Source organism: Triturus cristatus, chromosome 2_2 (assembly GCF_964204655.1).
Source record: "Triturus cristatus chromosome 2_2, aTriCri1.1, whole genome shotgun sequence".
Lineage (NCBI taxonomy): Eukaryota > Metazoa > Chordata > Amphibia > Caudata > Salamandridae > Triturus > Triturus cristatus.
In genome coordinates this window covers 86,621,189-86,644,071 of record NC_140582.1, presented here as the reverse complement: position 1 = coordinate 86,644,071, position 22,883 = coordinate 86,621,189, and the positions used below count along the sequence as shown (strand labels likewise).

General features: G+C 45.2%; 1 protein-coding gene and 1 pseudogene across 1 annotated transcript in view; one reads left to right on the top strand and one right to left on the bottom strand.

Annotated features, from left to right (window-relative positions):
- BMP3 (bone morphogenetic protein 3) overlaps positions 1–22,883 on the bottom strand; it is a 102,304-nt gene that overhangs the window by 46,249 nt on the left and 33,172 nt on the right. The window lies entirely within an intron of this gene.
- Positions 2,284–2,751, top strand: LOC146861913 (small ribosomal subunit protein uS9 pseudogene; annotated as a pseudogene).

Genomic DNA, 22,883 nt, shown 5'->3' with positions numbered 1-22,883 from the left:
AATCAAGGTTTCTGATGGTTCAATCTTCTCCTATAAAGATGGCGCACACCTCTCACCTGGCAGTGCCTCATTCCTCTTAAGGGTTAGTGGCCTAGATCTAGGCCAGCATTCTAGATATCTGGGACTAGCCTGGACAAGGTGTCGGGTAGTACAACTCCACCGTGGAACTCCTCCCATGAAGATCCTTCTTGGAAGAAATTTGTTACAGCGTCTCCCAGGGTTCGGGCTCCCTCCCTGTTCGAGGCTTCTCTCTCGGCTCTCTCCATCTGCTCAACTGTCCTATTGCCAAACATGTCATGAGGTGTTCTGTCAGATTCAAAACATCCAGCATTCTTTGAGTGACTCAGCTCAGACTGTTCGTAGAACACTCTTTCCAGATCACATCAAATACACAGCAGTCACAGACAACAACGGAGTAAGATATTCACAACACAGCACACTATACAGGTGCAAATACCGAGAAAACTACCCAGACAACGGGAACAAATTATATATAGTTCATATGTACTCAGTATCTATTCCGTCAAGTACTTCTTTTGCATTAATGACACAGAGCAAAGGCCTCCCTGGTGCTACAAAAGCATAAGTAGAGCCAAATTAAACAATACCTTCAGAGGCTATAGAGGAACTGGGTGTGAAACATGATATATATAATAGGACATTCGATTCTGCATTTTAACAAAACATCAGACGTGGTTATTTAACAAAAAATCTGAACCTTACGTACTAATATATTGTTACGATGAAAGCCCTTACCACTGTCTCGGCAATTAATATATGTTATGGGTCATGCAAATAGTTTCGGTGTCAGGCAAACCTAAAATCACACACACACACATAGCTGAACAACATTGCATGAAAAAGAATATTAGTTTGCACTCACAATCGGGGAAGATGAGATGAAAAATATTTTGGTACCAGAAGGTGGGGCTGTTTTCTAACAATTCGACAAAAAAAAACTCTCAAAACCTACTCCGCTGAGCTGTTATCGGCTATCCAGCATTTAAGAGCCAACAACTGCACAGAGAAATACTGCGGACCGAATTTTATGGCATTCACAAGTATGTAGGTGGAAAATTGATCTAAAACGAACTTCGATAAAGATTATTTACTTGTTTGCTGGTGGTCATATTGAAAACCCTGCTAGACTGCGCTTCTGCAATGGCGGAATTAGGCGGGTCAAAGCCACGTAACTGTTTTTTATGTACTTACTCCTCATATTTGTAGAGAGCAGACCCCCCCCGCACCTCCCCCCCCCCCAAAGTGGGAGCTGACCTGGGGAGGGGGGCACTAACCTCAGGGGCGTCCTGTGTTTAGCCATAACTTATGATTTAAAAACACCTGCTGCAGAGTTACTTGTACGTCCAGTTTTCATGCCGCATTAAAAATGTCATGATAACTCGTGATAATGTTCCTGCTAGAGAGAGAGAGCAGAGTTTTGTCTAGTGGCCGTTTTGACTCGCCATAAAGTAGCGCAGAGGGTTAATATGCCTGATGCAAAGAACCCTTATAGTGCAGATGACAGATCTGTATTTTAAGTGGATCGCTCAGTAAGTTACTGCTTTTGCCACAGAGATCCTTTTGTCACTGCAGTTCATAAGATGCAACCCTAATATAGAACAGTGTCTGTTAAGAACTGTCATCATAGAGCTGCACGCAAGCCGCATAAAATGGGTTAGGATATTTTGCCCCCCCCCCCCCTCCGTCTTTCATTATCTATTCCTAACGTTGCTGAAAAGGGTTTGTTTAGGCAGATATACATTCATTTTAGTTAAGGCAGCTTTAACCAGTGCTTTAAAACAAACTAAATGTATGTGGGAGTGTGTCTAAGGAGAGATGATGCGCACTTTTGCCCGGTGGTCATGAGGGAATCCGAGGAGGAGGCGCTAAAAATGATTACCATCAGTGCTTAATTTGAGCCGGGGCTTTCCGGTGCTAAGCACCGGCACTTAATTGGTGTCCGGTGCTCGGCACAGGCACCTCATTTTCAAAATCATAGTTAGAACAGTCCACCAGAAGGTGGCACTGCTCATCTAATTTAGAAATGAGCAGAACAACAGGAGTTTAGGAATACAATATAGATTAAAATTGCTAATATCTGCCTCCCCAGCCTTTCCTTTAGCTTTGGGGACCTGGAATAATCTGAACTGTCGCTGAGAGAGATGGTTAGTAGTTGTCTTGGCAGTGATGACAAGGGCGATAGGTGGTGCAAGCTGCAGTGACCTCCTGATCAGAGCCCTGGCAGTTAATATTTTACAAATTAAGCACCGATTACCATCTTTTCCTGCTCTAGCCGATCACGGAGAGGAACCATGCCGGCCAAAGGACCACAGCAGTCCGACCAGGTCTTCGGGCGCAAGAAAACTGCAACTGGTGTTGCTCACTGTAAAAGGGGAAATGGCCTGATAAAAGTTAACGGAAGGCCCCTGGAAATGATTGAGCCTAGAATACTTCAGTACAAGCTTCTTGAGCCGGTTCTTCTGCTAGGCAAAGAGAGATTTGCTTGTGTTGACATCAGAGACCGTGTGAAGGGTGGTGGTCATGTTGCACAAGTCTATGCTATTCACCAGTCTATTTCAAGGCGCTTGTGGCTTACTACCAGAAATATGTTCGGAAGCTTCCAAGAAGGAAATCAAGGATATATTGATCCAGTATGACAGGACCCTAATGGTAGCAGATCCTCGTCGTTGCGAGTCTAAGAAATTAGGTTGACCCGGAGCTTGTGCTTGCTACCTGAAGTCCTACCGATAAATTTGTTACGTTTCTTCGAATAAATCTGATTACCGTACTGAGCGCCAAGAGCACTAAAGCCAGCCCTGGTGGTGGTCGCTAATTGCCTTCCTGTCATTCTGGTCGCCGGAGTTGTAATGCAAGTTTTCAAGTCACACAGGGAAGACAGGCAGACATCAGGTTGCTTTAACATTTTTGTACTTTGACCATAATCTGCAGGTAGTACACTACACCAGGATCTACATTTATTAAAAGTTGCACAGGCACTCGAATGGCACGTCACAATTTTACGCTGCACTTTTTCACTGCACCAGCGGTCCGTTTTACTGGTACGAAAACTGACGTAAATCTTTCTGACACCTACCAGATTTACTATGGAATTGCATCTCCGTTGCGTCATGCAAGGCGACGGAAGCCCTTAAGTTAAATTTACTATGCCATGCAAAGCCAACTTGGTGCTCGGCAGCTAGAAGTGCACCAGTCAATCAATCAATCAGGCATTTGTTAAGCGCTACTACTCACTGTGAGGGTCTCTAGGCGCTAGGGGTGGGGGGGATGCAGGTTCCAGTCCATCAAGGAGGGGGTCTGTCGAAGAGCCAGGTTTTGAGGTTTCTTGTGAAGATGGGAAGCGATGTTAACTGTCTGAGGTGAAGCGGAAGGTCGTTCCAGGCCTTGGCCGCGAGGAAGGAGAAGGAGCGGCCTCCCGATCTCACCAGCACTGAAAGAGAGCAGGAATGTGCCATCTGTGGTGTAACATGAGCCCCCTTGCAGACCCTGCGGTGCAGGGGTCCCCAAACTCCAGGGGGTCCCCTCTGGTACTGTACATGTGCGGCAGGCCCATGGCCTGAGAGCTTATGACTGGGTCCGGAGCATTGGGGGCCTCCATGTACTTTGCAGGGGGGGCCCATCAAGTTTTGTTCCGCCGCTGTGCACCATATGTAAGTAAATGTGGTGCATTCTGCCCTCTCCATTTGACACAATGTAGCAATCTGTCTTGCCGCGGTGCACCAAATATTAGTAAATCTATCCTTCAATGCCGCTTTGCGCCACACAAACGCCATTAAACCACCCGGAGCTAGATATATTTTGCTTATCTTCCTGGCCTAGACTGCGCCAGCTCATTCATATGGGGAATACAGACATGTGATATCACAGATAAGAAGTATTTTGAGACAGATCTAGGCTCTCTCTCCTGTGCACAGAGGCAGCAGTATCCTTCAAGTGCTCTGAGGCAGGCAACCAAACATTGCCTGATGGCGGGACCGGTATTGACTAAGATCCTTACAACTACAAGAGATTGTGATTAGATACTCACCAGGCAGTGCTTTCAGTGGTCCAGTCCTGTCAGGCATTGAGCACCTGCACTTTTGTATTTTGATATTTGGGCAGGACGAGCACCTGCACTTCTCAGCAGAGGTGCAATACATTGAATTGGGCAGAACCTGTACTTCTTAGAAACAAGCAGGTACTCTGGTGAAGGGTATCTGCAATTCTACTTTTCCAATTTAAGCACTGATACCAGGCTCGAACACCCAAATTTCAAAAATGATATGTGATTCAAACAAACAACAAAACAATCTAAAATCCTTACATGTTTCGACATTATGAGCAAAGCTAGAAGGTAACTATGTGCTACTGGTCTTTGCTGAGGGCGTTAAAAGCTGTTAACATCCCTTTCTGAAGGTGCCACCCACAGTTAGTTTCCAACCCAACAATTATGGGCCAATGACAGGGTGACTACAGAGCCGGAAAGCAATTAACAGCTGTTAACACTCAGCAGTATGAAGACAGTAAGATTGTTAGAATCTGTTCCTCCAATACCATCCCCTACAGGCAGACAAACACGGCACCCCTTTCATCTGTGCCTGCATCAGCCTCCCTCTGAGCTTAAACTTCAAGAGAGCAGCAGCACAGAATGCCATATAAGTGAGACTCCTGAATGACTGAGCCAATCTCAGCATTCCATACAAGGTGCAGATGTGGCCTTATAACCTGTCGCAGAGGGCATTATAGGCCCAAGCCCATGACGAGGGTTTCTAACAAAAGACCAGGGGGCAGATTTACAATCCCCTTGCGCCACTTTTGCGTCACTTTTTCCATATTAAAAGTGACGCAAAAGTGGCGCAAGGGGCTTGTAAATCTGCCCCCAGGACTTTAATTGCCTGTATAGCTCATTGCAGTGGGCTATGAGGCAACTACAACTTTTGCTCCAATGAGGGCTGAATATTCTAATATAAAACAAAGCCTCCCAGAAGACACTAGAGGTTTGAAAGCTCCTGCAGCTCTGATGCTTCTTAGCCCTTGTTCCTCAGTTCCTGTGGTGCATGTTTAGCAATTATTACCACATACAAGGCCACAGTTGTGACTGTCAGACCTGGATAGCAGTAGCTGTGAAAGAGGCTGAAGTTAGCCTCTGAATCTCCCGCATTGCTTGTCTTCATAGAGCCAAGGGAGGTACAGAGATGAGGAGTATCCTTCCCCCATCCCTCCTTCCATAGCTCCAGTGACACCGTGGACCACTGGAGAAGTGAATGGGGACAGCCTGCTGTTTTCACCCCTCCACAGCCCCGGCCACCATTATCCCCCTGTGCAACCCACGACGCTGGAAAGGTAAAGGAGAGGGATAGTCAGGGGCTGTCGATTACGACATTGAAAAGTTGACAGCAGCAGTCTCTCGCTTTAGTTTATATCCAGCCGCTGCTCCATTGTCTTCAAAGGAGCCCTCAACATTCCTTTGTTCTAATAGCTATTGTTTCAATGTATTAATTTCCATTAGAACATTGGAATGTGGAGTACTCCATTGTAGACAATGGAGTGCTCCATGCTTCTACGGGCCGGTAAAGGCCCGCAGAGCAACATTCCAATGTTTTACAAAAGCCTCTCGAAGCTCGAGGGGATTTAAATCCCCTCGAGCTTCGAGAAGCCTTTGTTTAATTTATTAGAACATTCTGCCCTCTAGTGGCAGAATGTTCTAATAGCCTTATAGCCCTTCGTAGCAGGGCTATACCGCTATTAAAGTCCCGCTGCTTTTGTTAAAGTCCCTCACCTTCGGCTCGGGCCTTTAACGCTGCAGCGAGCCTTTAATAGCCGGTATAGCCCGCTACGGCGGGCTATAAGGCTATAATATATCCCACTGACATGAATACACAACATCTGAAAATCCTACACTGACTGTTGGCACTCTCTGCATCACACTGTCACATCGGCCGTTTTATAGATATTGGCCTACTGTTTAGGTCTGGCAAGACAAAGCAGCCTGCTGATGAACCTATTGTTACGAATTCTTGAAAATATACATAGATTGAGCGTTAGATCCACCTAGAAAAGTATTGATCTTTTACCCCATGCAGTTGGCTGCGGGGTGTTTCAATACACCTCCTAGGGCATGCTTGCATTGCAATATGAGGGGAAACATTTTACATTTCAAATATCCATTAAATCATCACACACAAAAGTCTTTATCGCAGAGATGCACTGTATACAATAATCAATATTTTTGGTTTCGTTTCACCACAGCAGGCTTTTCTAATGGTGTAAGCTAGACTCAAAATGCAAGCCAAGTTATTGATTCTTTCAATGCTTGCTTCTCTCGCAATCTCTTTGCGCTTCCATACTTTCAGAAACCATAGGTGCGTGTCCCGAAGGTGAGCCAATCGAACACTTTCCATAGGAAAGTTAGGAAACTGATCAGTCATGTACACTTAGAAATTACTTTGATGACTTGTATGTTCTGTCAGCAACTCTGTTTCAAGTACTCTTTTCAAGGCACACTACCTCACTATTGAGTTTCATACATTGTTCTACCGAAATATCATAGCCAGAATATTGATAACCAAAAGATTGTGAAAGTAGGAATACATGAGTGTGTATAGTATACATTATTTACCTCCACATCCATGTACTTAGACATGTAGTTAGAGGCAGCTGCGAATAGTATACTTACTTACTTAAACACACACACACTCATGCACGCACGCAGACAGACACATATATATATACTTACCTTCACAATATTTTGGCAGCTGGTATTTAAACAATAATATTTTAGTAGCACAATATCACAACATTGTTTTGCCTAACATACAACTCCTTTCAGGTGCTCTCTCTACACTGGAACTCACAAAGGTGACATGTGGTTTCCAACAAACCCCATTGGTCATCAGCTGCGTCATCATTAACATCTGCAACAGTGAACTCTCACAGTCCATGTATGTCCATAGGGGTTGATTTACAATCTAGGTCAAAAGCAACAGATTTCAGCTGTAGCCCCATGGGTGCAACACCCCATGCGGAGCCGAGGGCTCCCGCCCTTCATGGGAACCCCATACAGTTCAAGGCACGGCTTTAAATAGGATGAAAAAACTGGGTGGGGTTCTCAAAGGGCGTGGCCAATGTAATTAACAGTGTGGCCTAATAACACATAAGCTAAAAATCTGTGCTTAGCATAATGTGCCGCCCGACTTGTATTTTGCTGTTTCTGGCATTGGATCCAGATATATGATAAAACAAGTAACATCATACCTAGTCAGGACTATTGGCTTTGCCAATGGTTGTTAGTTGCATAAGATAAATAAGCAGCAACTGTGACTTGTATATAATATCGAAAAAGCTTCCACTTAAAGCTCTGGTGACACCACGACAATGTTGCTGCTCCTGAGTTTCAAAAAGAGAAAAGAAATCCAGAGAGGAAATGACTCTCTTTAACCCCTTCGCCGCGGCAGGAATTCCGCCGCGGTGCTGGGGGGTTTGGGGGCAGTTGCGGTGCCGCCGTGCTTGTGACGGAACCACTCCGTCATGAGTCACGGGTGAGCTGTGCTCATGACGGAATGGTTCCGTCACGACTCCGCCCACTGCGCTAATCGCCCGCACAGGCGGGTAATTAGCCCCTGCGTGGGCGGAGCGGCCGCCAACGGCCGCAGCATGACGGAACCACTCCGTCATGAGCACAACGCACCCGTGGCTCATGACGGAGTGGTTCCGTCATGAGCACGGAACGGGTTAAAGGATTTCCCTTCCGCTACAACGCTCACCTGGCATGACGTCATGCCGTAACTTCTCCACTAGTGAGAAGTGAGGAGTGCACACACTGCTGTCACTGCAGGCCGGAAAAAAACGGACCGCCTGTGCCAGGGCACAAAACAGAGCCCAATAGAGACCTGTTTCGAAGCCCCCTTTAAAAAACTGCCGGTGCTCAGCGCCGGTGAGACCCGGCCCACTTAAAGCCCTGCCAAGGCCTAATAATATAGGTCAAGTACAGGAGTGTGAGGGGGGCCTCGCCACATTCTGCACAGGGGCCACATCATCAGTTCATGTTATGCCACTGGACAGCCCTTCCATGGTCAATCACCCGCCCACAACGTGTGCCCAAATCAGCCTTCATAATGTATGTTACCGATTTCAGCAAGTGAATCATTTTCTTACACCAAGGGTTAATTATTAACAGCGATAATGAAAGGTGAAAGCAATATTGATTTGTTCAAAGGTTTACTTCTTCTTTGCACAGCAGAATTGAGTTGGATTTTTGAAAGAAGCAATATTAAACCATAGCGCTGAATAAGGAAATTGGACAGAATGTAAAATTGGCACAGAAAATACAGAAAATACAGGGTATACGAATATGCGAGGTATTTATAGTTTACATTTGAGCCAATGTGCTTCAATTTTGCACCTTCAATCAATACTAGAGACCTATATGTATAAGTACGTTCACATCAGCTTTAATATTTGGCATTAGGCAGATGTAATTCATCCCTGCTTTCTAGCAACATGAACGAGGCCTCATATCATCTGTTGGTTATAAATGTAGGTCGAGGGTCTTTTTCTTTGACATACTGTTTCTGATTATTTTTTTCTAAAATACTGTGGTGGGATATTCATAAGAGTTAGGTTTTTGTGATATTTACTGGTCAAATATGTTTTACTATATTTAACTTTTCCAATGTATTTTTTTTAAAAAATGAAACGAGGGTTATTTTTTTTCAACATTCGTTTTTTATTTGTACAGAAACAATTTGAAGACCAAGCTACCTGTACATTACCAGTAACAGAAATGTCCCAGTCTTCAGTGGCCAGCAAGAAATAATAGGGCCAGCCCACAGGTGAACACCAACCAGAGGTTTTCAGACGATGAGGACCTCCCATAACATTAATGGAATAAGCATTTTCTGACTTGATCTGCTAAAAATGTTGTTGTACTTCAAATTTCTTATTTATGACACGGTTAATGGAGTCAGACACACAGGTGCATGCGTTGGGTGAACATTGACAGGTTTGCCAGGACTCACTGGTCCCAAAACTAGCCCTGCAGTATTGGTGCCAAGTTTATCATACCTGATAACTAACAATACCACTGGGATTTTTATTTATCTGATGCAATTATGAGTTTCCCTATGGAAAAGGAGCATAACAGGCAGATGGTTTTCTGTATCAAACAAAGGATGTCCCCTTATTTACTGGTCCTTTATGAACCAGCGAATTTGGCCAGGATTGATCTGTTGAACTCTCTCGCGGGAAAAACCAGACCTTTGGATTTTAGCACACCAGATAATTACCAGGAGTGACCAAATCTGACACACATAATTCCAAACCCCATGCAAACAGGGGATTTCAAAGAATTTTAGTTAACAAGGCAGCCATAATCGAGGCATTAGAAGGGAGGGGTTCATTTTCAACACAAATGAATAAAGTTCTGACGAACGTTATTCAACTTGAATACATTGAGTGAATTATCTGTGGTTCCTTTCTTGGACTCAGAGAAGTGGATTAAATAATTGAGGAATCTTTTGCTAAATCCAAAGAGAACATGTTATCACTATAAGTATAACAACATTATCAGTAGGCCATATATGGAAGGGGCTCCATGAGGATATGGGACTTACCCACTGGGTATTTAGATATCGGGAACACAAATATGGTGGTACAAAATATCAGGTCAAAAATATCGAGGACAAAAATATTGTGACATTAAGTTTCTATAGGTAAGTAAAGTTTTACTATATATAACTCCACATATATGTAGGTTGACAATATATATATATCTTCAATGTAGATAGAGGTGGAGTTAAGAGTAGTAAATCCACACTTACCTATTTGCACTTACTTTCTTTTTTTTTTTTTTTTTTGGAAAAAGTTTTTATTGAACAATAATTCGGTTACAAGTATGGGCCTACAACCACCCGGGCCGGCCGCTAGGTACATAAGGAAATATACACATATCAAAGCTGCAATCCGTTCCCAGGGCACTGCCCCGCAGTGGCTCAAGATAGTCCTCGAGGAACAGCAAGCGTCAGTCCAACAATAACAGAAACAAAAAGAAAAACAATAAAAACAAAAGGCGAGTTACGAGGGATACCAGTGCGGTTCAGGCTGCCCCCGGGAGACTCCAGTCAGAACATTTGAGCAATCCGCTAAAGAGAGGAGTACCGGGAGGCCGGGGACGGAGGGGGGGGGGGAGGGGGTCAAGGGAGATGAACGTCCATATGTGGTTGTTACAAAAAGCGCCAGGAGCCGTCAAGGGTCAGGGGGACATGGCGATATCAGTGTCTACCAGGGGGGGCGTACAGATGCCTCCGCGATACGCATTCCATTGACCCCAAATTCTGCCCCATGCCCCCGGCTTGCCACGGGCCACATACACTGTCTTCTCCCGAAACATACACCAGTCCATATTCTCCTTCCATACAGACACGGTGGGCGGCCGTTGAGCGCCCCAATGTTACGCTATATCCCTCTTGGCAATCATGTTCCCTAGGGCCGCCCACCGAGTCTGAGCCGCGTTGTAGTCATTGGGCTCCCACACATTCAGGACACAGCGACGCACCTCCAGCAGCAGCACAACCCCGGTGACCTGTCCCATAACCGTGTGGACCCGGCGCCAGTAGTCCGCCACCTCGCGACACTCCCAAAGGATATGAAGAAAGGTGGCGCTGAGCCCGCAGCCTCGTTTACAGAGTCCGTCGTCGGAGAATCCCATCGCGACCAAGCGCGGACCCGTAACATACACCCGGTGGAGAATCTTGAGCTGTACCAACCGGAGACGAGCCGGAATGGCAACCTCCTTGGGGGACGACAGTGCAGACTGCCAGTCTTCGTCGTCCAATTCAACCCCATCCCCAGTCCAAGCCTCCCGAAGGCGCACCAGGAGATCCGCCCGGTGATTAATCAATTTTTTATAAATTAAAGAAATAGTACTATCAGGGACATGTCCGTCAAGTACGCGGTCCTCGAGGGGCGAGGAAACAGGGATCTTGGTCCCCTCCCCGAAGACCGAGAGCAGGGCGTGTCGAACCTGGGCGTAGCGGAAGAACTCCCTGTCGGTCAGCTCGTATTCGGCCTGGAGCACCGCGAAAGTCTTGACCGCGCCCTTGTGCCACAGGTCCCCCACTTTGCTGATACCAATCGTGTCCCACTGGTCAAACCCCTTGGTGGTCCACAAGCTGCCCAGGCGGTCGGAGGCAAACAAGGGAGTAGCACATGTCATTCGCTCACTCCAGCCCGTGGCCGCAGTGGCAGCCCTCCAGGTCCGCACAGCAATCTTAGTAGGACCCGTAAGGGTCCGGTCAGCCAGGCGGGAATAAAGTGCCCTGTTGTAGTTCCCGCCGGGAAGCAGGAACTTGTCCATCTCATACGCCGGATTCAAGCCGGGCGCATACGTGGCGTGGTTAATGGCAGATAGCTGCGAGGCCCAATAGTACCTGCGAATGTCAGGAAGCGCGATGCCCCCGTCATACCAGGGGAGAGTGAGCTTGGCAAGAGCAATACGCGCCCGGCCGTTCCACACCAGTCTCCTCTGCAGGCTCTCCACCTCCCGAAAGTAGGCCACTGGGATAACGTCAAAGGAGTTCTGGAGTGCGTAGAGGAACCTGGGAAGGGACATCATTTTAAACAGCGCGGCCCGACCCAGCGGGGACAGGGGCAGCCTGCACCACCGGGCCGTGTCCTCCCGCAGCCGCCGAAGTGGACGCAGAAGATTCTGCTCGTAGCGAGCCACCGGGTCCAGCGAAACGTATATCCCCAGGTACTTAAAGCCGCTCAGAGATATTTGAATCGGGAGCCGAGGCGGCAGGAGAGGAGGACCACCAGCGATGGGATAAACGCAGGATTTAGACCAATTGATCGTGAGACCCGAATTGTTCCCAAAGGAGGTCAGAACGTCAAAAAGGACGTTGAGTGACTGCCGCGGTGAGGTGAGGTACAGGAGAATGTCGTCCGCATACAGCGAGACCCGATCTTCAAAGCCCGGGCCCCACCGGAAGCACTTACTTTCTTGATATATTGGACCTTGGTGTTTTTCACATGATATTCTGTCCACACGAAATTTGTGTTTCCAATATTCTGTCAATGATCCACCCACTGCGCTGTCAATTTTCATATCAGAGCTTAAAGACCATTTACTGATTCTGAACCAGTTCATTTATTCATTTGTTTTAATTTCACTGTGCATTTATTTATCAAATGACTGAGATGATTTGTCATTATATCTACCTTAGGATATGCAAAAGAAAATGGCCATTTGTCTGCTTCCTAGAATATTTGGCACCATATCTCAATGTGCTGCATCAGTGTTGTGATATAATCAAAGAGTACACTTCCAGCTCATTTCTGGTATACAAATATTTTTTATTAACATCTTTATTCTAATTGGAAAATTCGTATATTTTCAATGTCACCAACATTCTCCTAACTAAAATGATACTATCTGCCGACTGATGTTTCCCTAGTTCAGTAGCTTTCTCAAGGTCGATAATTTATTTTGATCATCACAAACTTATATTTAAGTGTTAATTTCCTATCATTTATTGTAGGTCATGTGAAGCAAAATTAATATTTACTATTGTACCAACAATGCATATGAGCGGGTGTGGGGTCTGAGTGGTTCACACTGGATTGTATATATACATTACTGGGCAGATTCATCGATGACATCCTGATGGTCTGGACAGGGTCTATAGCTGATCTGCAGGGCTTTAAGGACATCTTAACTCTAATGTATAAATATGTAATTTATTATGAACTATGACTATAAGAGTATACAGTTCTTGGATGTAGTACTGTTCACATGTGGTTCCTTGCTAATGAGCAAGATGTTTAGAAAACAGACAGTCTGTAACACAATCCCGCCTGCAACAAGTGCTCACCTTAGACATCAGCTAAGTTCTATACCATATGGAGAAATGGTTAGGGCCAGAAGGAACTCCTGCTCAGGTACAGAATATGTTAAGCATCTGGATGACCTTGGACAGAGGTTCCCCATTTGATGTCATGACATACAGATCATTAGAATGGCCTACAATAGAGCATTGAAGCTAGACAGACAAGTTACATTAAGAGAGGGTGGGCACAGAGATCGCACGTACACAGACACCATCAGACCGATTATCACATATCGCAAGAACATAAGTGATGTCAGTAGGGTGCTCAATAGGCATTTTCACCTACTGAAGGATGGCACTAAGATTGAACCACATATTACCAGATATCCAAATATAAAGGAAGACACTCAGAGGTCTTATAAGCCGCAGTTACCCAGGTAATAAACAACATGAGAATTGGTTAAAACCACATACAAAGAGTTCCCACAAATGCAGACATTGCACAATGTGCAGAATTGCTACAGAAGCAAAGTTGTTCAAATATAACAGTAGCCCCACATTCCATATTAAGAGTTACATAAACTGCACAACATGCTATGTTGTTTACGTTTTGATATGTAAATATGATAAGATTTATGTGGGCAGTACAGCGAGAATGGTTAAGGAAAGGATGATGGACACTTTCGAGCACTGAAACAAGGGGATCCAAATATCCTTTTGCCTTACACTCATTAACATGTACACAGCAAGGCAGACATAGGACCTTTCATTTCCATGGTTTAGAAATGGTGCAGCAAGACAAAAGAGGGGGCAATCGTGAAATACAATTGAGACGACAAGAAGATATTTGGATAATGAGACTTAAAGCTGTGGATGAGGGGCTTAACATTGATCACGAATTGCATTAGTTTCTGGGAGAATAAGAAAAGATTGTATTTTCTGTGTCATTGTGAATATGTCCACTACATATCTATTATTGTATGTATAGAAGGAATACTTAACTTCGTGATGGACTATCTAATATGAATAAGCTATAACATTAATTGCTTATAATGTATAACATGACAGATGAAGAATGACTATAGCTTTCTTTATAAGACTTTTTTTTCTGTAAATTTGAGTGCACTTCTATTTTACTTTTTACTTTTCACTCTGACCTAATCTATCTTTATGAACTGGGGATTCATAGTATCACCATTACTATATAACATAGCGGACACTTGTTCATCAGCAGGCACAGCGGTATTATATACTTCAGAGATGTCTTCATCATATATAGACAATATTCCAATATGGTGCCCTTACTGGAGCCCATATGCATTGTTGGAATCCTGCTGTGGGAGATACTGTTCATTTTGCACCAAATGGTGTAGAATAGAAGAGGACCTCTAACAAGGCAACCTCAAATTAGCTTAGACTGCTATTCTTTCACTCTATCTGCATAGAATGCTATTCTTTCACTCTATCTGCAGACGCGTGGCACTGGCAGGATACGTTCCGATGACCACACTTTTAGCATCTAAACACGATGCAAGGCTCGAGCTCATATCACATGTCAATTTGACCTCACAAATTGAACCCGTAACATGGTATCGATATATTAGGTTTAGCCGAGCTATCTAAATATGTTTATTTTTATACTCAGTCTTACTACACACATATAAATGCAAGTAATAGTTGGACACACTAAGATGGGTGCTGATTTGGGCATTCCTAATGAAGGCTTTTTCACGAGCAGTCCATCGATGCGTATGTCACAGACTTGCCAAAACTCAATATTTAAGAGTGTTTCAAGATGACGCGAATTACAATGCCACACAAACTATGCATGATGGACCGGGAGTACTCTCTCTAAAGTAAATGCTCGATGAATGCTTACAGATGAGGGGACTGAACGACACTGTGATACAGGGACTACAGATATAGATGTTAAGGAGTACGTCGGGAAATAAGAGATATTTGTTAGTCTCTAAGTACGACAGCCGGAACAGAGGGAGCATGCACCAGGAGTGTCGGTCACCGTTTGGAATGCCTGAGAAATCTGTGTGGACAATAGCCATAGCAGGTCTCTAGAACACAAGAATATGGTGTTAGTGTGAACCAAGTGAGTTGGTATCATAGGTGACCAACAAAACGATCCAGCAGTGACTGTGTAAATGAGAATCTCTTCTCACTGCAAAACAGAGTGAGTGTGTATTGAGGGTGTCTGCAGGGGACAATAAGTAATAACAGGATGCTGAATATTGTCAGGGTAGTGATACTGTGACGTATTAAAATGGAGCTAGTGTGGGGGTAGGAATGGTACTACTTACCTATATAGAGTGTACCGGGTGAGCGAGTTACCATATGTATCTGACACACTGATAACAGCAGTTACAAAGAAGTTTCAAGTGTTTACAAAATGTTATGTGGAACAATGCGGATAAATAGGTGTGATGGGGAATGACTACAGCCAGGATGGTGACACTGTTACGAATTCAAGTGAGGACAGTGTGAAAGTTTGAATGGTATCGTTTACCTAGAGAGACAATAATCAGGGCTCGCTTCATGAAGCTAACATTTGGCATATATTACATTACAGAGAGAATGGCTCACCAGTAGAAGAGCGTCTTATACAGCACACATGTTAGGCGGTGCAGCACGGTAAGAGATAAATGTATAGTACCTTTAAAGCAAATCGTTTTAATATGTGGCAGCAATATAAGGTGCTCTCATTGAATTACAGATTCATTAAGACTGAAGAGAAACTAAGACTTATCACGTCTTATTATTTTGACAGGACCAGGTGAGTCCTGGGGCATATTGGAAATATGAATATGGGCCACTGCCTAAGATTAACACACGGCGATACCCGCGTTCTTACTGATTGGGTGACTGGAGAGTTTTGACACCAGTTAGGATACACTGTAGGTGGTTTGGACAATTTAACCATAGACAATACAGCACTAAAGGTATAAAAAACAATTAACCAAGACAGTTCACTTTGATTAACTTATATGGGCTGGCATTAGCTAGCTATAAAACAATATCCTTTGATTATTTGAGGGATGAAACATACGTCATAATATGTGACCATGATAGATCTCAGTAACTTTTCGAGCACAAGGTGTTTTCGGTCTCTGACTCGGGTGATGGTACATCAATCAATCATACTTAGAGACTCCTCCCTTGAACCTTGTAATATTTGTGATTGTAGCCCTAATTCCTGTGTGTTCCCCATCAAAATTAGCTCCAACAAGAGAGGGCACCTTGAGAGGGGAACCACTGTAATAGGGAGCCTACGCGGTTAGATATTTAGGGATACACATATACCACTCGAAAGAGATGTTGCTAGAGGGTAATCAGAAAACAGGGATGTGCTCACTTTCCTCTCAAATTGACCTCTGGATCACATTGCCACTCTCAGCAATGGGCCTTGTTGTGATTGCAAAAATGATTTCTAATCTGGTTTGCTATTCTGCCCATGCTAATACTGCGCAAACGATTCTGTGAGCTTGACGTGCAACTTGGTAACCTCATTTTGGGTAAGCGTGAGTTGAACAGTGGACATAACTAAACTGACCACAATAACAAACCTAGACCCAGTCGAGAGCTGCATACTAGAGATCTTTCCAAGGGGGAAAAGAGCACTGAGGGGAATTAAAATGCTTAGGTTTACTTTCATGGATTAACTGTTCATAAACAATGGACAAAGGTGAGGACCAGTGAATGTATGTGTTCCTGTAGCATCAGCCAATTACCACATAATTAGGGAGTTGCAGTTACTGCATAATTTGCCACATCATTTGCAGATTTCACACAAAAAAATTCAGAGGTGAAATGAATTAATATATACTGCCAAATAATGTTTTGCGTAATTTGGCATTTTGTCACATAATTTAAATAACCATGCCACATAATTTGGATAACCTGGCCACATAACCCTAGTGGCCTTGGCAATGATACAGCACTGCAGAGTTATTTAGGGGCTGACATGATAATGATGAATCCTATAATCCACATGGAACCATGAATTATTTCCCAAGTGAGAGTAGTAACTTGCTTCCCAGTACAATCTGGGCTTTCTTTGCCTGGCATGCACGGAGAAAAAATCATTGGTGTGGCTAGTTGCAGATTACTTGATATATTAACTATTCACTGGATTTTATAAGGTTTCGAGCAGTGACACTCTCTTGGAGATCACAACTCTATATGGGTTTATTTCCGGGAAAATGTTTGACTTATTATTACTCCTACATTTTGGTATTTTTAGAAGACATCCAACATTTGGTGGATAGCTCCCGTTTCAGGGGCGCCCGTGACTTTCCCAAGCCTCGTTGTGTTCCTCTCCTAATGCCTACTTTGTTGAGGTGTCTGCAGACATACCGCGTAGCTCACACTGCATGCCAGGCCGATAGTAATAGTAGTAATCCGGGTTGCAGGGCATCGAGACCCCCTTGCAGTCCCGCAGCAGACATTCCTCAGAAGCATACGCAGCCTCCGTGGTGATAAGTGAGAAAAGTATGAGCCTAAAGTGCATTCATCATTCAATTATCACCAGCAGCATAGCTCCAGCTGCCAACATCCAAACACACACCCGTGTGCAGCTGAAGTTAAAATGGCACCCCGAATGCCACAGACACTTTACGATTCCCTCTCACCTGGGCCCCTCTTCAGTTTCTCTTCATCGCTCCCTTCGCTGTTCTTCGACTGTCTCCTCGCGGCTGGGTTTGTAAATGTAGTTTTATTTTACAGGAAGAACCGATGTTGCCAGCCATCTTTAGTATTAGGGTCACAAGGGCAGAGCGTGTGTGAAGCTCACCTCCTGTCCCTTTACACCAGTTGTGTCCACAGAACATTGGGACAATCTTACTTTAGTCTTTAATGTAAAATGTGCACGGGGAACGCGGACAAATATCTTGATTTTACTAGCTTTAATATGCAAAATGGTCTGTCCTGCAAAGGTCCCTAAAGCGAAAGGTAGACACCGTGCGTACCTCAGCTGACTCCTCCACTCCCCGCCCTATAGCGCAATCTTCTATTGCTTAGACGCTATTATTCAAACACAACAAATAAAATCAACTAAATCATAGAACAATGGTGGCGGAAGCAGCGAGAGGGAAAAGCGGAAGTAGGACGTGAGAAAGGCAATAAGAATGTTATACAGAACGTGAGATTGAAGACTACAGTAGATATATACTAGAAAATAATGAAGTCGATATCGAAAAACACCAGACACTGGGGAAGCCTTCGAAAAATAGCTAAAAAACATAAAGTAGACACCACATGAGACTTATTACACTTTCTCCCAATTTCAGTTATCAAAATGGAAATAAATTGATCATATACACTTTCGTTTGGAGCACTGTGCACTGCAGAGTTCACCTTTTGTTCAATAACAGAAGTGAACATGGAGAAGCAGCCTCCGGTACGCGTGTCTGAAAGAGACGCCGTGCGCGAGCGTGTGTGAGCGAAATCTCCAGTCCGGGTGGGCAGGGCCTTATGCCGACAGGGCGGACACCAACCCTGCTTCCACAGAAGCCGGACACAAAAGCAACGACAATAGATCTCACCAAGGCGAAGCAGCGCATGCGCTTCATCGCAGGCAAGACCTAAAAAAGAGCAATATCAATAAAGAGTAAATCCCCACACAAAACCAGCATGGAGGAAGGAACTGAAATAGTGGACAACAGTGGAAGGGGCAGAGCGGTCTTTGGAAACAGCCCTTAGCTGGGCAATGGGAAGATATAGTTTCAATACACAAAGACATAGAGACATAGAGGGAATGGACGATGTGCTGTGACAATACATATAAATAGAAATGGAGACCACAATAATAAGCAATAGCACTGAAAGTGAAGGCCCTGCAACAACAAAGTAAGGCCAATTGCAACATCCAAATGGCAAATACTGGACAAGCTGAAGTATCAAACATAACACCACATGGTGCACCTGAAGTGTATCACAAAATTAGATTTGCACACTCCTTGTGATACTACTTGCCATGATAAACAATGCAATCGATCAGAGGGAAGCACAATTGTCAAAACATATAGAACAAATAGATAGTCCTAGAGCGTCCTGTGGAGACGCATAGGGGTGGGATATAGGGAGGGCAGCTACGTTGAGTAAAAATGAATGTCAAAGAAGTCAAACAGTGTATATGTATGTTAAAGGAGGTGAGAAGTGTAACATAACAAACCTGGGGCCTTATTACACATAGCCCACGGGGGCGAAACAGGAGAGTGCGCGCTCTTTTTGTGCCCACAGAGCACAATGGTACTACAGAGAGAGTCGCAGACTCTTGCGCAGCCTGCTCTGTAAAACCGGTAGCGCTGGAGCACATGGAGCGACAGCGGTATCTTCGGTGGGCATTGCAAATGAGGGAATAACTTTGACCCTGCACCTGTACTGTATAATGGATGGGGTGATAAGGCAAACATGCCCTTAGGAGGCACACTGAAAGTGCACCACAAAAAGGTGGTGGACTATCAGTGTGCACCATGAGGACAGCACGCTGTAATTGGGAAATGGGATCACATGAACTCCCCAGAAAACTCATTGCAGGCAGGTGCAGCCACTTACTGCACCCGCCTATAGGGGATCTGTAACCCCTCTTTAAAGCGCAGATTGCTGCCTGCACAGTGAAACACGGATCGGCTTAGAAGCAGCCACTATGTATTTCACTGAATCCGCTGTCCCATGGTAACGTGACTGTGCAGCAGCCCTGAGGGCACCACATTTATCATAATAGGATTAACTGTCCCGTTTGCATCTGGCACTTCTGTTTAAAGGTGCACTGTGGCGCAAACAAGGCCAGTGCGCCCTATCAGTAATATTTTTTACCTGTGTCACTGGAGTGAGACCTACAGGCTCACTTATTTAAAGTTCTAGCTGCTGTGTGCTTAACTCACCCTTGGCCTAAATCAGTTTGGTGTGTAGTGCTGAACAGTGCATGTCAGGTGTACATGTGCTGGATGTACGTGTGCCAGAGAATGGTACAATGCAGGGCTATTATGGTACTATGGAGTGTGTATATGTTTTAAGCATGTATTGGGTTTATGTGTGCTTGTGAGTGGTACAACACATGAAGAATGTAGTGCTGTGCAGTGTGTGTATGGTATATGCATGTGCTGGGTGTATGCATGCCTCTGAGTGGTACAAAACATGAAGGATGTGGTACAGTGCATGTATGATGTATACATGTGCTGGGTGTATGTGTGCCTGTGAATGGTACACCACATAGATGACTCTGGGTCCTATGGTTCTCCATTTTGGGAGATCCAGGGCTTCATGATGAAAGATGAGGAGGTTGAGGAATCTCCCCAGACAGATCTGTGTATTGCTGCGTGGGACACACACTGGAGAGGGGAGAGCCTGGCTCTCCGAGTACACTTCAAAGAGTGCTCTTTGATTCACTGAGAGGTCACAAGGAAGGGGTCTCAGCACAATTCAGGAAGGTGATGTGGCTGATAAGAGAATCATTAAGAGTAGGGTTGGGGCGGTGGGCTAACCTTTTGATACACATATCACTGTCGGTGACATCCAGGTGTAAACTCCTAGTCACTCCTATGGCCTGTGTTATGGGGCTATCAGCTCCGGAGTCACTCCTGCTGTGACTGACTGCTTTCTGGAGGAAGAGAGGGCAGATGAGTGGGCACTTCAAAAGGAAACAAACCTCCAACATAAACTTCAAAGATTCACCCTCTGAATCACCTTTGGTGTCTGGAAATGAACTATTAGAAGGGAAGCTTGAGACCCCACAAATGAACTGCCAAGCAGCCAGACGGGCTGTGAGACGAGGGGAAGCTCTGCTAGACTTCTGCCTGTGACCGGGACTGGGAGCCAAGCTCTACTAGTCTCCTAGCTGGGTGAGGGGACATCACCTAGGGAATCTAAAAAAAACCCTGCTCTGGATGCCTGGAGCACCAGCGCTTGCCTGCTTGCCAAGACCAGTGTGCCCTATGAGGAAGAGGAGGGTGCTGGAGGGAAAGGGGTCCAGTGGGGAATCATGTTGAATGGATTCCTTTAGCATGGTGTGAGGAGCCGACCACTGCATCAATCGGGTCGTTGCTTGTGTGCAGGGAAATCTGGTGACAATCATATGCTGTGAAATGAGCAATTATCATCAACGTGCCGAACAGGTCATCGCCTATGTGCCTATGTGCAGCAAGGAACAAGAGACTCCGTATGCCATGAGGGGCCGCCATTAAGAGATTGTCATACTGCCACCTGTGAATGGTGGAAAGCCGGCACCCCCATATGTCAAGAGGTGCCTCTGTAAAGAGAGTGATGTGCTGAGAAGGCTGTAGCCCTTGGTCAGTTTTAAGCTAGTTACCCCGTATGCCACGAGGGGCCACCATGAGGAAATCTGCTGTGTCAGTCGGTCCGGAGCCCTTGTGCAGTGGAGAGACGGTGACTCTGTATGCTAGAGGGGGCCACAAGGACCAAGCAAGAAGAGTGACATTGTCAAGGTCATCCATGGAGAAGAAAGGCCGCCGTGGGAACCCCTGCAACATGACTAGGTTAGGACCTCAGCACTACTTCTTCCCTCCACTCCCCGTGGGCAGGACCAAAGAACTTACTTAGCTTGTAGCAGCCATGAAGAACCTACTGTCGCTCCCGAAACAACCATGTGTGAGGAACTTGAGGACCGCTGAGCGCAGCCCACCCGGGCTGTGTTCAGAGAAGTTACCGGAGACAGCCGCTGCAGCTCCTGCACCTACGGAAGGGGCGTGCTCAGAGGCTCGAGCTGTTCCCATCATGGAGGTGTGGGGAAGAGTGATTTCAGGCCAGTCGGCCCAGGGTGCACTTGCTTGCCAGATAGCGCGTCAGCGCTGTAACACTTCTGACTTTAAATACAGAGTATGAGTGGGATTCCTGAGACTCAGACTACAAGTGTGGCTTTACCTGAATGTCACCTATAGTGAAGGGGGAACAACCACTACCGCTAGAGCGAGGAGGGAGTGGGACACATGGAACCACCTAAAGAAACACCAGAGCCCTGACCTCAGGGGACTGTGGAAGTTGTTTCTGAATGTTGTATTTCCCTTTGTTAGTAGCTGCAAAATGAAAGTATTTAGCTGGATCATCATTTATTGCTGCTGCAGCACGATTTTGAGTTCTGAGCCTGAGTTCACCCTTCTGTATCCACCTCCCTGCCAAGAAGCCTTGGACTGCTCGCCCCATGCTATTACTGAGAGTCGAGTGCTGAAGGAAAGCTTAGCCCACCTACTCAGGATCCACAGTAGGCCAGGCCCTGGGGCCTCGGGTGTAAAAGGCCTCGGCCCCCATGGCTGGGCCTAGTAACTCCTGCTTGCCTGTGGCCCTCTGAACGGGGTTCCGACACCAGCCATAGAATGTACAAGATGCAGACAGGCCATTGGTAACTATAGTTTACAGCTGTTGTAATATGTGTAAAAGGACAATAAAATACATTAAAAAAATTAGCGGGGGGCCTCGAAGAGCATTTTCAATTATTCACCCAAGAGCCCTCATACTCTAAGGATTGTGTCATTATTGATCAGAATCAGTTCTGAATCGGTGATCTGATTCGCCATCATCATCCCAAATCTCTGCTGCTATTCAGTGATCTAAAAATAATTCTCACACCATGGAGGAGCACTGAAAGACTGTCAAACCAGAGAAAACAAGAACATTCTAAAATAGGTAGGCTCACCAACAAATGGGCCTTCATTTGCAATAGGCACAAGAATGGGAGCCAATCAGCTTGCCGCCCTCTCCTCCCAGGAACATTTCTCATGCATCATTAATATGGAATACTGTCCACTAGCATGAGGTGTGCTGGTCATTAGGAGGAAGTGCTGACATTTTTATGGACTGCCACGTATGTCCCCTGCGCACAACGGGTTGCAATAATCAGCATTTTCGTTGGAGGACCATCGTTAGCCATCATTACATTAAATATTTCATAAAATATCAAAGCACGCAAAGCTATTACATTAGTGTAGAATGCAGCCATTTTCTAAGTGACATAAAAGGCCACAAGCATCTAACAACCATTAAGTCTCAAAATAATGAGTTTCTTGATACACTTCATTGTGTGCACAGGCGGAACTTGAT